Genomic DNA, 9377 nt, shown 5'->3' on the forward strand with positions numbered 1-9377 from the left:
TCTCTCTCTCTCTGGCTCCCTTCTCCACTGGCTCCTGATGGGGTAAGCAATAAAGTTTGTACTGCAGAAGATTCCGGTTGCCCTGAGCGTGTTCTTACCAGGGGAACACAAAAAGCGGCGGGCAATACTGGTGTACTGGGGCTTTCTTTCTGAAAACCAAAATCCCCCACTCCCAACCACTGTTCAACTTCTCTCGACATCTGTAACTGTCCACAGCTGCATAAATTCCCGCTGGGAATTTCCCTTTCCGAGTCAGCTTCTGTTCCAGGGACTCAGGGGATTTACAAGGGGCAGTTGTTCCCTAAACCCTGTGTGCTACAGCGAAGGTGGCAAGGTGGCGGCAAGGGCTGGCTGGCCTCACTGAATCCATCACCAGAATCCTCAACCCCATGGGACCGCTTCCGGGGACAGAGCTATTTCTCAGGATGGGGGAGGGGCTGTCCTGAAGCCAGCTCTAGCTTATCTTCACTGATGGGAGGAGAATGGTTATTTATCTACTTCCTTTTTTCTTTCTTTCTCAGAAGTTTAGGTCCAAATATCGCCGAGAATCATTTGCCATTTAAAGATAAACACGAATGGAACCGGGTATAACTCTGCAGCATGCCTAGGGTATAGGTTTAGTCCCCAGCACTTGAAGAGCAGCAGGTATAAATAAATAGCTCCAAAGAAGGAGTTCTAAGAGGGTTTGTTTGTTTGTCTGTCTGTTTGCCCCGTCCCCAACCCTACCCCATCGTTAAAAGCATATTTTTATTCAGCCTGGCAGACACTGTGCCAGTAATCCCAAGGCACCGAAGAGAAAACATTTTAATGTTCAGCTACACAGCAAACTTGAAGCCAGCCTGGGCTACATTAAGACTCAGTCTCACACAGTCTGTGTGTGTATGTGTATGATATTCGCACACTCCTTTCCCACAGCAGTAATAGATCCCTCATCTTTGAGAAGGGGAAGAAGGGAAACAAAAATCAAAATGAGGCATATGCATGTCCATAGAGGGAAAGAAAGAAAGATTTAATTTTTTGTTTTTTATTTTTTGGAAAGCTGATGCTTACATGTTATGTGAACAGAATCTAAGTGACAAGGAGAGAGAATCTTACCAAAGCATCAGATAGACGAAGGCTCGTTTTTAAACCAATATCATTGTGAGAAGTCGTGTCTAGTCAATGAATTATCTATACTACGTTTTAAGGGTGATATGTCTATAACATATGTGTCACTTTGTCCACATGGTTTAATAATTTGTCTTTACAACAGTAAAGTATTTTTATTTTCAGCACTACCTTGGGTACGCTTCTGCATCAGGCTTTTCAGAGTTATATTGCTAGGCTGCTGGGATGGCTCAGTGGGGGCCCTTGCCTTGCCTCTAAGTCTTACAACCTGGGCTTAATTCCTGGAACACACATGGCGAAAGAAAATAAGCAACTCCAGAAAGTTGTACTCTGACCTCTACATAAGCACACGGGTGGACACACACACACACACACACAAGTGCAAAAGTGAAGTGTAAAGCCAGGCACTCCAATGCTTACCTGATTGCTGCATGTTCAAACTGAAATGAGGGCAGGGGAGGGGATTGAACAGCTCACAACAATTCCTAACTTCCGTTCCAGGAAGTTCCATTCCGACACCCTCTTCTTCCCTCCGTGGACATTGCTCTCCTGAGCACAAACTCACACACGCACACACACTTGGAAATAAAAAGAAATCTTTGGGGCCGAGACGTAGCTCAGAGGTTAGGAGCCTTTGCTGCTCTTGCAGAGGACTGGGGTTTGGTTTCTAGTGCCATGTGGTGACTCAAGGTCCTTTTGTAATTTCAGTTGTGAATCCGGCATCCTCTTCTGATCTCCTCAGGCACCAGGCCTACATATGCTGCTTACACATACATACATACATGCAGACAAAACACTCATCCATGTAAAATAATAAATCGTTTTACAATTAAAACTAAATCTTTAAAACTGGCCATGCGTTTACCCCTGAGGATGGTGAGCATGTATATCCCTCTACACTGCCCTTCTCCTCCTTGTTGAAAAGGGGGCTTAGGAGACAGTAGAGGAGGAAGGTAAACACATCACAACAGCTTCAGGAAGTCCCTGAAACTGAACAGATTCACTAGGCCCCACCCTGCCAGAGTAAGCACTATAAACTGAGCTTCAAAGACTACTAGGCCAGACCATCTGCATCCTGGGAGCAACAGAAACCAGCAGAGCTGAGTGGAAGAGGTTTAGACCAACTGAGGCACCTGGAAAGGACACTCTTCAACCGGTTGAGCTGCCTGCAGGCTGTGTAGTGTGTTCCAGGTTCTCAGCTTTTTGAGAGCTGTCACCCATGCTGTGGTGGGCCTTGGTGATACAGCTGTCTTTGAGTCATGTCTGCTCCTGTTAAGAACTCTAATAATATTCATTGACTCTCCAAGTTAGACTTGGTGGGATCTGTATTTTGGTCTGCAATGGGTATCCTATCTAGGGTGAGTTCAACATATGAGTTTTGTCTCCCCAGGAAAATCTTTGTCACACAACATGTATGTGCACACAGGGATACTGCTACCCCTGAAGCACAAGGAGAAGGCATCAGATTCCCTGGAGTTGGAGTCACAGTCTGTTGTGAGCCACTTGACGTGGGTGGTAGGAATCAAACTTGGTTCCTCTGACAAGCAGCAACCTCTCTTAACCACTGAGCCATCCCTCCAGCCCCTAGGGTGTTATTGTTGTCATTTCTATTTAGTCCCTATCTCCTGCCACATTGGTGAAATCTGCAAGTAAAAAGATATCATTGTTGGTTTTTGAACCAGAGCCTAGTTTAATGTCTCACACATGAAGTAGAACTGCAGAAGGAGGCAGGTCTGCAGGGTTTATCAAAAAGTACATATGCAGTTCCCTATAGCCAGGATGGGGTCTTAAAAATGAGCATTTGAGGCAGCCAGGCATGATGTTTTATGCCTTTAATTCCAGAACTCGGGAAGCAGAGGCAAGCAGATCTCTGCGTTTAGATTGCTGAATCTGAGGCAAGCACAGTCTCACTCCCGCTAAAGTGAGTTCCAGGACAGCCAAGGGCTATAAAACATTTGGTTGTTGTTGCTTTCTCTTTGGGTGGGTTGGCTTTTGGCTTTAAGTACATGTTGGGCAGTGGGAGTGGGGAAATAAAGGGAGTAGGAGAAAATCCGAGTCTCACGAGTCCCGGTGCTCTGGGGGGACAGATGAGGAAGGACTGCCGCACACTTTCCACGCGGCCCCAGATGGGAGTCTGGCTGTGGGAAGCTGCGGAATCCCAGCTCAGGGTGGGGGTGGAATGGACAAGGAGCAGTCCTAGGTAACAGGTTCTCAGTCTCCTGAGACAGACACCCAGTCTCCCAGACACCGCTCCACAACATGGATGACCTAAGAACAAAATGGGGGCTCCGGGGGCGGCTTGGTCAACCCCGGGCCAAAGGGTGGAGAGGGCAGGGAGAGAGGGGGCGCTGGGTGGTTCCCAGGAGGGTGAGAGTCCTTGGTCCAGTCCGTGGCTGGAGCACAGGAAGGCCTTCTGGCAGGAGGTTAGACGCGGCTCCTTAGGGGAAAGCCTATCCCATCGTTCAAGCAGGTTAGACCTTGATGAGCAGAGACAGTCTATGATTTTAGAGCTTTATTGTAGAAAGGCAGAGAGAAAGAGAGAAGGTAGAAAGAGAGAGGCTGGCCATGGCCACGTGGAGAGAGGCGGGAGGGAAAAAGAGAAGGAGAGCTAGAGAGCTTAAAGAGAGCGAGGAGGGGCCCCCGAGCAGCCCCTTTTATAGTGGTCTGGGCTATCTTGTAGTTGCATGGTAGCTGTGGGGAGGAGCAGACCTGGCTATTGTCAGCTAACTGTGGGGGTGGAGTCTAGCCAGAATGCCAGAAGCTTGGGGCTCTATCTGTGTGACTGATAGTCACACCCCTCTCCTGCAGGGTGCTGTCGGGGCTGGGGCGGTAACTTCAACAGGAGCCAGGGGTCCAGAAGATATGATCGAACACCTTCCGTCCCATATAGGTGGAAATCACCACCCATAGGGTCCCTGGGGTTCCAGACCTTTGCTTGACTGGGGACTAGACTGTCTGTGTGCAATCCACTGCCCCACAATTACGTTGTTTTTATGTGTTCCAAAAGAGCATGACTCAGGTCCTATGTAAAGTATGAATTTGATCTTCACTGGTTAATGTGAACGTAAGTGGAGAACACTGGTTGTGTGTTTGCTCTGGTGAATGTACACAGACTCAAGAAAGACCAAGACATTTTTCCAACAGGGAGGAAGAACCAGGCATTGGAAAAAAAAAAAGAGAGAGAGAGAGCAAAGGCTGAGAGCAGCTGACATGACACTGACACCCGAGTCCGAGCAGTTGGTTTGGTTGGTATTTCAGTTCTGAGCTCATCCATAGGCAGAGTTTATGGTAAACCTGGTCTTCTGGTACCACCAGGAGGTAGACATAATGTTTTCTTTGGGCCTATTACCATGGCTGCCTACAAAGGAAGCAGCCTTGCTCCTAACTCCAATCAGATGAAATACACAGTATTTAGAGTAATGCCACATGGTAAGAATTGAGCATCAGAAGAAAGCAGGAGAGGCCATAGCAATGTTCTAGATGAGAAAGCCAGGGAAGGTCCCGAGAGAAGATCAAGATCTAGAACGACAACCCTAAGGAAGTGAGGAGCAAGGCATGCTGGTCCCGGAGCTCCAGTCCATCTCCGTTTTGTCTTCTGTCCCTCCTCCGAAGTGGGGAGAGTTGTTCCAGATCAGCTGCTCTCTAGCCCCAGGGCCTGTTGGCCTCTCCCCAGACAACCTTAGCTCCAGCAGTGCAGGTTCCCACACCCTGTCCTCACCCCCAGTCCGCCAAGGTGGCCTTCTCACAAGGCCCCACTTCCTTTCTGCCTAAATCCTTCTTTCTCAGTAGAGTGGGTGGAGGCTGGCCTCCTGTGTGAGCACCCGGAGTCGCCTCAGGCCTACCATAATCTGCCCTTTGTTCCTTCTTGGACTCCAAGCCCAAGGCCCTCAGGACTCTGGATGGCTTCACTCACCCCGCCTTAGGGTCCTTTTGCCTCAACCACTCACTGAGACTGAGGCAGGCTCTACTTCCCCCTCCTGCCCACCCCCTGCGTTACTCAGAGTAACCTATAAACAAGCCTGAGTTTCTGCCTCCCTAATCTTGTTTATCTATGGGGGCAGAATGCCTGCAGACCCTCTTCAGGTAGGCTGGCTGAAGCTGGTTGGGTCATATAGGTGGCTTGCCAGTATGATACAGACAGAATCTTTTGTTTTTTTAAGATTTATTTATTATTATACATAAGTACACTGTAGCTGACTTCAGACACACCAAAAGAGGGAGTCAGATCTTATTATGGGTGGTTGGAAGCCACAATGTGGTTGCTGGGATTTGAACTCAGGACCTTTGGAAGAGAAGTCAGTGCTCTTACACACTGAGCCATCTCACCAGCCCCCCCCCCCCAAACAGACTCTTAACTTCATAATAATTCCGGGAATCTGCATACTAAACAACCTGTGTCACAGCAGACGACGGCCAAGGCTGCGGCTGAGAAAAATAAAATTAAAACAAGAAAGAATCAGAGCCTTAATCCCAGGAAAATCCTGTGTTCCCAGAAAAAAACAAGAGCATTCCTCACTTTTATTAGCCTATCCCTTCCCTAGACTAGCCCCCTAACTCAAGGCAATCCTCCTGCCTCAGCCCACCCAAGAGTTAAGATTGCCAGACTGAGCCACCATATCTGGTTCCCCTCTTTTTTTTCCACCCTGTATCTGTAACCACTACCATTTCCTATGCCTTATGTACACTGACCCCACCCCCTCGTCTGTCTAAGCAGTGCAGAAATGCAGACTTGGTCATCTGGACGCGCTCTGATGGCCATACTGTGGTTACCCAGGTCTGCTGGGGACTCACATACTCCTGTTATCCTAAGGTTGCCAGAAAGAAAATAGGATCAGTCCAGTTCCCTCCCGCAGGGCCTCAGGGGAGCACACCTGCCCACATCAAATTAGACTGTGACTTCCCAGATTTCTGAGTATATATACATCTGTGTGGCCCCGACTCAGGATGTCCAGTGAGTTAGGAATGGAGGGACAGCTGAGCAATCCCAGCCTTCTCAAGCAGCCTGCTCTCCTCAGAACCTAGAGAGAGAGCTCTCAGAAACCAGTGCCCTAGCCTGAGACAGAGCTCAGCTGAGAGAAAGTTACATCTCCAGTTTCTTACTTTATATAGGTGCTTCTCATTTCATGCCTATAAGATCTCTTGGACAATTCACCAGAACATTTTGGCATTTTATTTTCAGTACCAAAAATACCCCTTCAATAAAGATAAACATGCCCACATCCTATATGCCTCCATCTCCTTACCCGTAAGCACTCAGTCAAGCGGCTCTGGAGCACAGCAGATGTACACTCCTCTCTCCCAGGCGCATTCCATAGCTGATTTCCCCACTCTCCCTGCCTTCGTGACTCACACCCACATTCTCTGCAGGCAGCTGGCTCCCTGGCCCTGCAGCCCTCGGGGTGCCCCAGGGGCTGGTCCCCTTGAGACCTGGCTCTGCTTTGCTTAGACCTTTTCCACTCCTTCCACTCCCAAGCTGTCATCTCCTGACTGTGGTTAATTAAGCGCTGATTTACTGCTCTCATTATTTCTTCCAGTGTCCACTGCAGGCAGGGAAGGACAGAAGAAGGTCCCAGTGTGGCTCTGCTTGCAGATGCACGGACGGGATGAAAGCTATCTGAGCCTGCAGCCTTCTCCCAGGGTATGTAGCTAGAAGTTGGAGAAAGTACCGATTGCGGTGCCTTCATATCCCTAATACAGGAAAAGTTGACAGATATTCCTCAAGAGAAAGAATACTCCTGAAAAGAACAGGGCCTCAGTAGAGTCCTGAAGAGAACTGGTGTTGCTGAGAACTATCTGGCTCCAGACAGGCCAGGCAGAGAGGGACTTTATTACACCAGCAGTAGGTGTGGCAGATGGACAATGGCTGACTGTAGCTGGCTGGTTCCATCGGCCACCATCAGAACCAGAAGAACATATTCAAGTCAATCTCGTGCCTCCTTGTCTTAGCTAGGGTTTTACTGCTGTGAGCAGACACCATGACCAAAGCAACTCTTATAAGGACAACATTTAATTGGGACTGGCTTACAGGTTCAGAGGTTCCGTCCATTATCATCAAGGTGGGAGCATGGCAGCATCCAGGCAAGCATGGTGCAAGAGGAGCTGAGAGAGCTATGTCTTCATCTGAAGACTGCTAGGAGAAGACTGGCTCCCATGTGGTTAGGAGGAGGGTCTCATTGCCGACCCCCACAGTGACACACTTCTTCCAACAAGGCCACACCTCCTAAAAGTGCTCTTACACACTGGACAACAAGCAGTGAAAGTGGATGAAACATAATCAATATCCAACAACAAAGGCAGATGCCCCTGTTTCCCATGGAGCCCTACTCCTCCATACTCATGGTAAGAAGAATACAGTGGGATGACCTTTAACTCACCAGTACCTGATCCTAACAACACCACATGCTTCCAGAGTTCTGGCTCACTGAGGCTGCCCAGCCTCATGAGGGAGTGTCTTATCGAGCTTTCCTAGTCCCTGAGAGATATCAATCCCAAGTGGTTTCCAGGGAATGAATCACATTGTCTTATACAACGGTTGTGCTGTCATCATTCCACAGCTGTGGGACCCAGAGTCTGACCGTCTTCATGATCATCTCAAGGAAGACCGGAGAGCAGGGGCAATGGTGGGATTTGAGGGTCCCACAAAGGCTCTGTGTGGGAGCTTGGTTCTTATTGTGAAGATGTTGGAAGGTGAAGGGAAGCCATGGAAACATCTTCTTTGAGGGGAGCTAAGTAGTTCTTCCCACAGGGCCCCAGTTAGTTCTCATGCTCTTCTGTGATAAAGAACTGACCTTCCGACCAGCAGCTGGATGGTTTCCCGTCTGTGGTGTGACCTCTTCCCCTCATGAGCCCCATCATTGTGATGCCACCCACCACACAGTTCCTAATGCTTGTGTGTGTGTAATGAACTTTAGTTCATAAAGGTGTGCATGCATGTGTGTGGTTCTGGGAACCAACCCAGGCATCACACCTATGCCCTCTACCGCCAAACTGTACCCTCTTTCTACACCTTCTTTCCTTCTTTCTTTTCTGTTTGTTTTGTCCTGTTTAGTTGCTATTGTGTTAGGCGCTGTTGGATATCCTAGCCTGACTACAAACTTTCTGTGTAACACAGAACAACCTTGCACTTGACCTTCAGAGCCTCCCACTACTCCTGCGTACCAGAATTGTTCATGTGACCACCACACCCAGTTTACCTAGTGTGTGCCTCCCATACACAAGCACTCTACCAACAGCTACACTTCCAGTCCCAAATTTCTTTCCTTGATAAGTGCTCAGCAACAGGTGTTTTGTCATAGTAGCGGAAATTTTGACATAAGCATATTTTGAAGATAGCATCAAAGATTGCTTGACACTGTTCCTTGTCATATAGGGATTCATGCAAAAGGACGGATTATTTTAGTATACGTTGTTGTAATTACGCCAGAAATTCTTGATTTAAATAATACTCGAGTCAAAATATTTTAAGAATTTTTTGGTGTGTTTATAATTTGCGTTTCCCGAAGAGACACAATTTCCACTGCGTGTGAGATCGGACACAACTCGAATATAACATCAGACACCTTCCAAGTGAAGAAGGTTCTGATTGGTTCAACTTTTTCCAGCACCAAGTTTATAACAACAAAGACCACAGTGGACGAGAGAAACCCTGTGAAAATCTGCCTTCTGACTACTGCCAAAATCCTTTGGAAAGGTATCAGATGGGACACTGAAATGGTTATTTAAGATTTTCTATCAAATAATGATTTAATTAATTATCTTACCATTGGAAGCTTTGAGTTTACAAAAGATTGAATCAACTGCTCTTTTCTTTCTGTTATTTAGAATAAAATAATAATAAAGGAAATTGACCAAAGAATTTGTTTAGGCACCAAAGCCCAGAAGTTTTTGTGGGGGAAGGAAGTTTGGAATACGGCTTAGAGCAGAAAGGCTTGCTGGGAATGAGAGGGGCATAGGTGTGAAGCCCAGCACCATCACTACCACATTCTGTACACACACACACACACACACACACACACACACACACACATAAACAGAGACAGAGATAGAGGGAGTCAGAGACAGAGAGAAACAGAGACACAGAGACAAACAGAGAGACAGAGACGCAGATAGAGATTGTGGATGCTCAACAAGAAGGGCAAAGAAAGAAGCCAGCGAGCAGGTGACTTAGGACAATTCAGGCCTTTATTTGGGGGAACCTTGCTGAGGGCCTCTGTACAGATCAGAGCCCATTGTCTGCCCACAAGCTGGGGTGCTCATAGACAGAAACAAGA

The sequence above is a fragment of the Mus caroli genome, chromosome 15, assembly GCF_900094665.2.
Source record: "Mus caroli chromosome 15, CAROLI_EIJ_v1.1, whole genome shotgun sequence".
In the NCBI taxonomy this organism is placed as follows: Eukaryota; Metazoa; Chordata; class Mammalia; order Rodentia; family Muridae; genus Mus; species Mus caroli.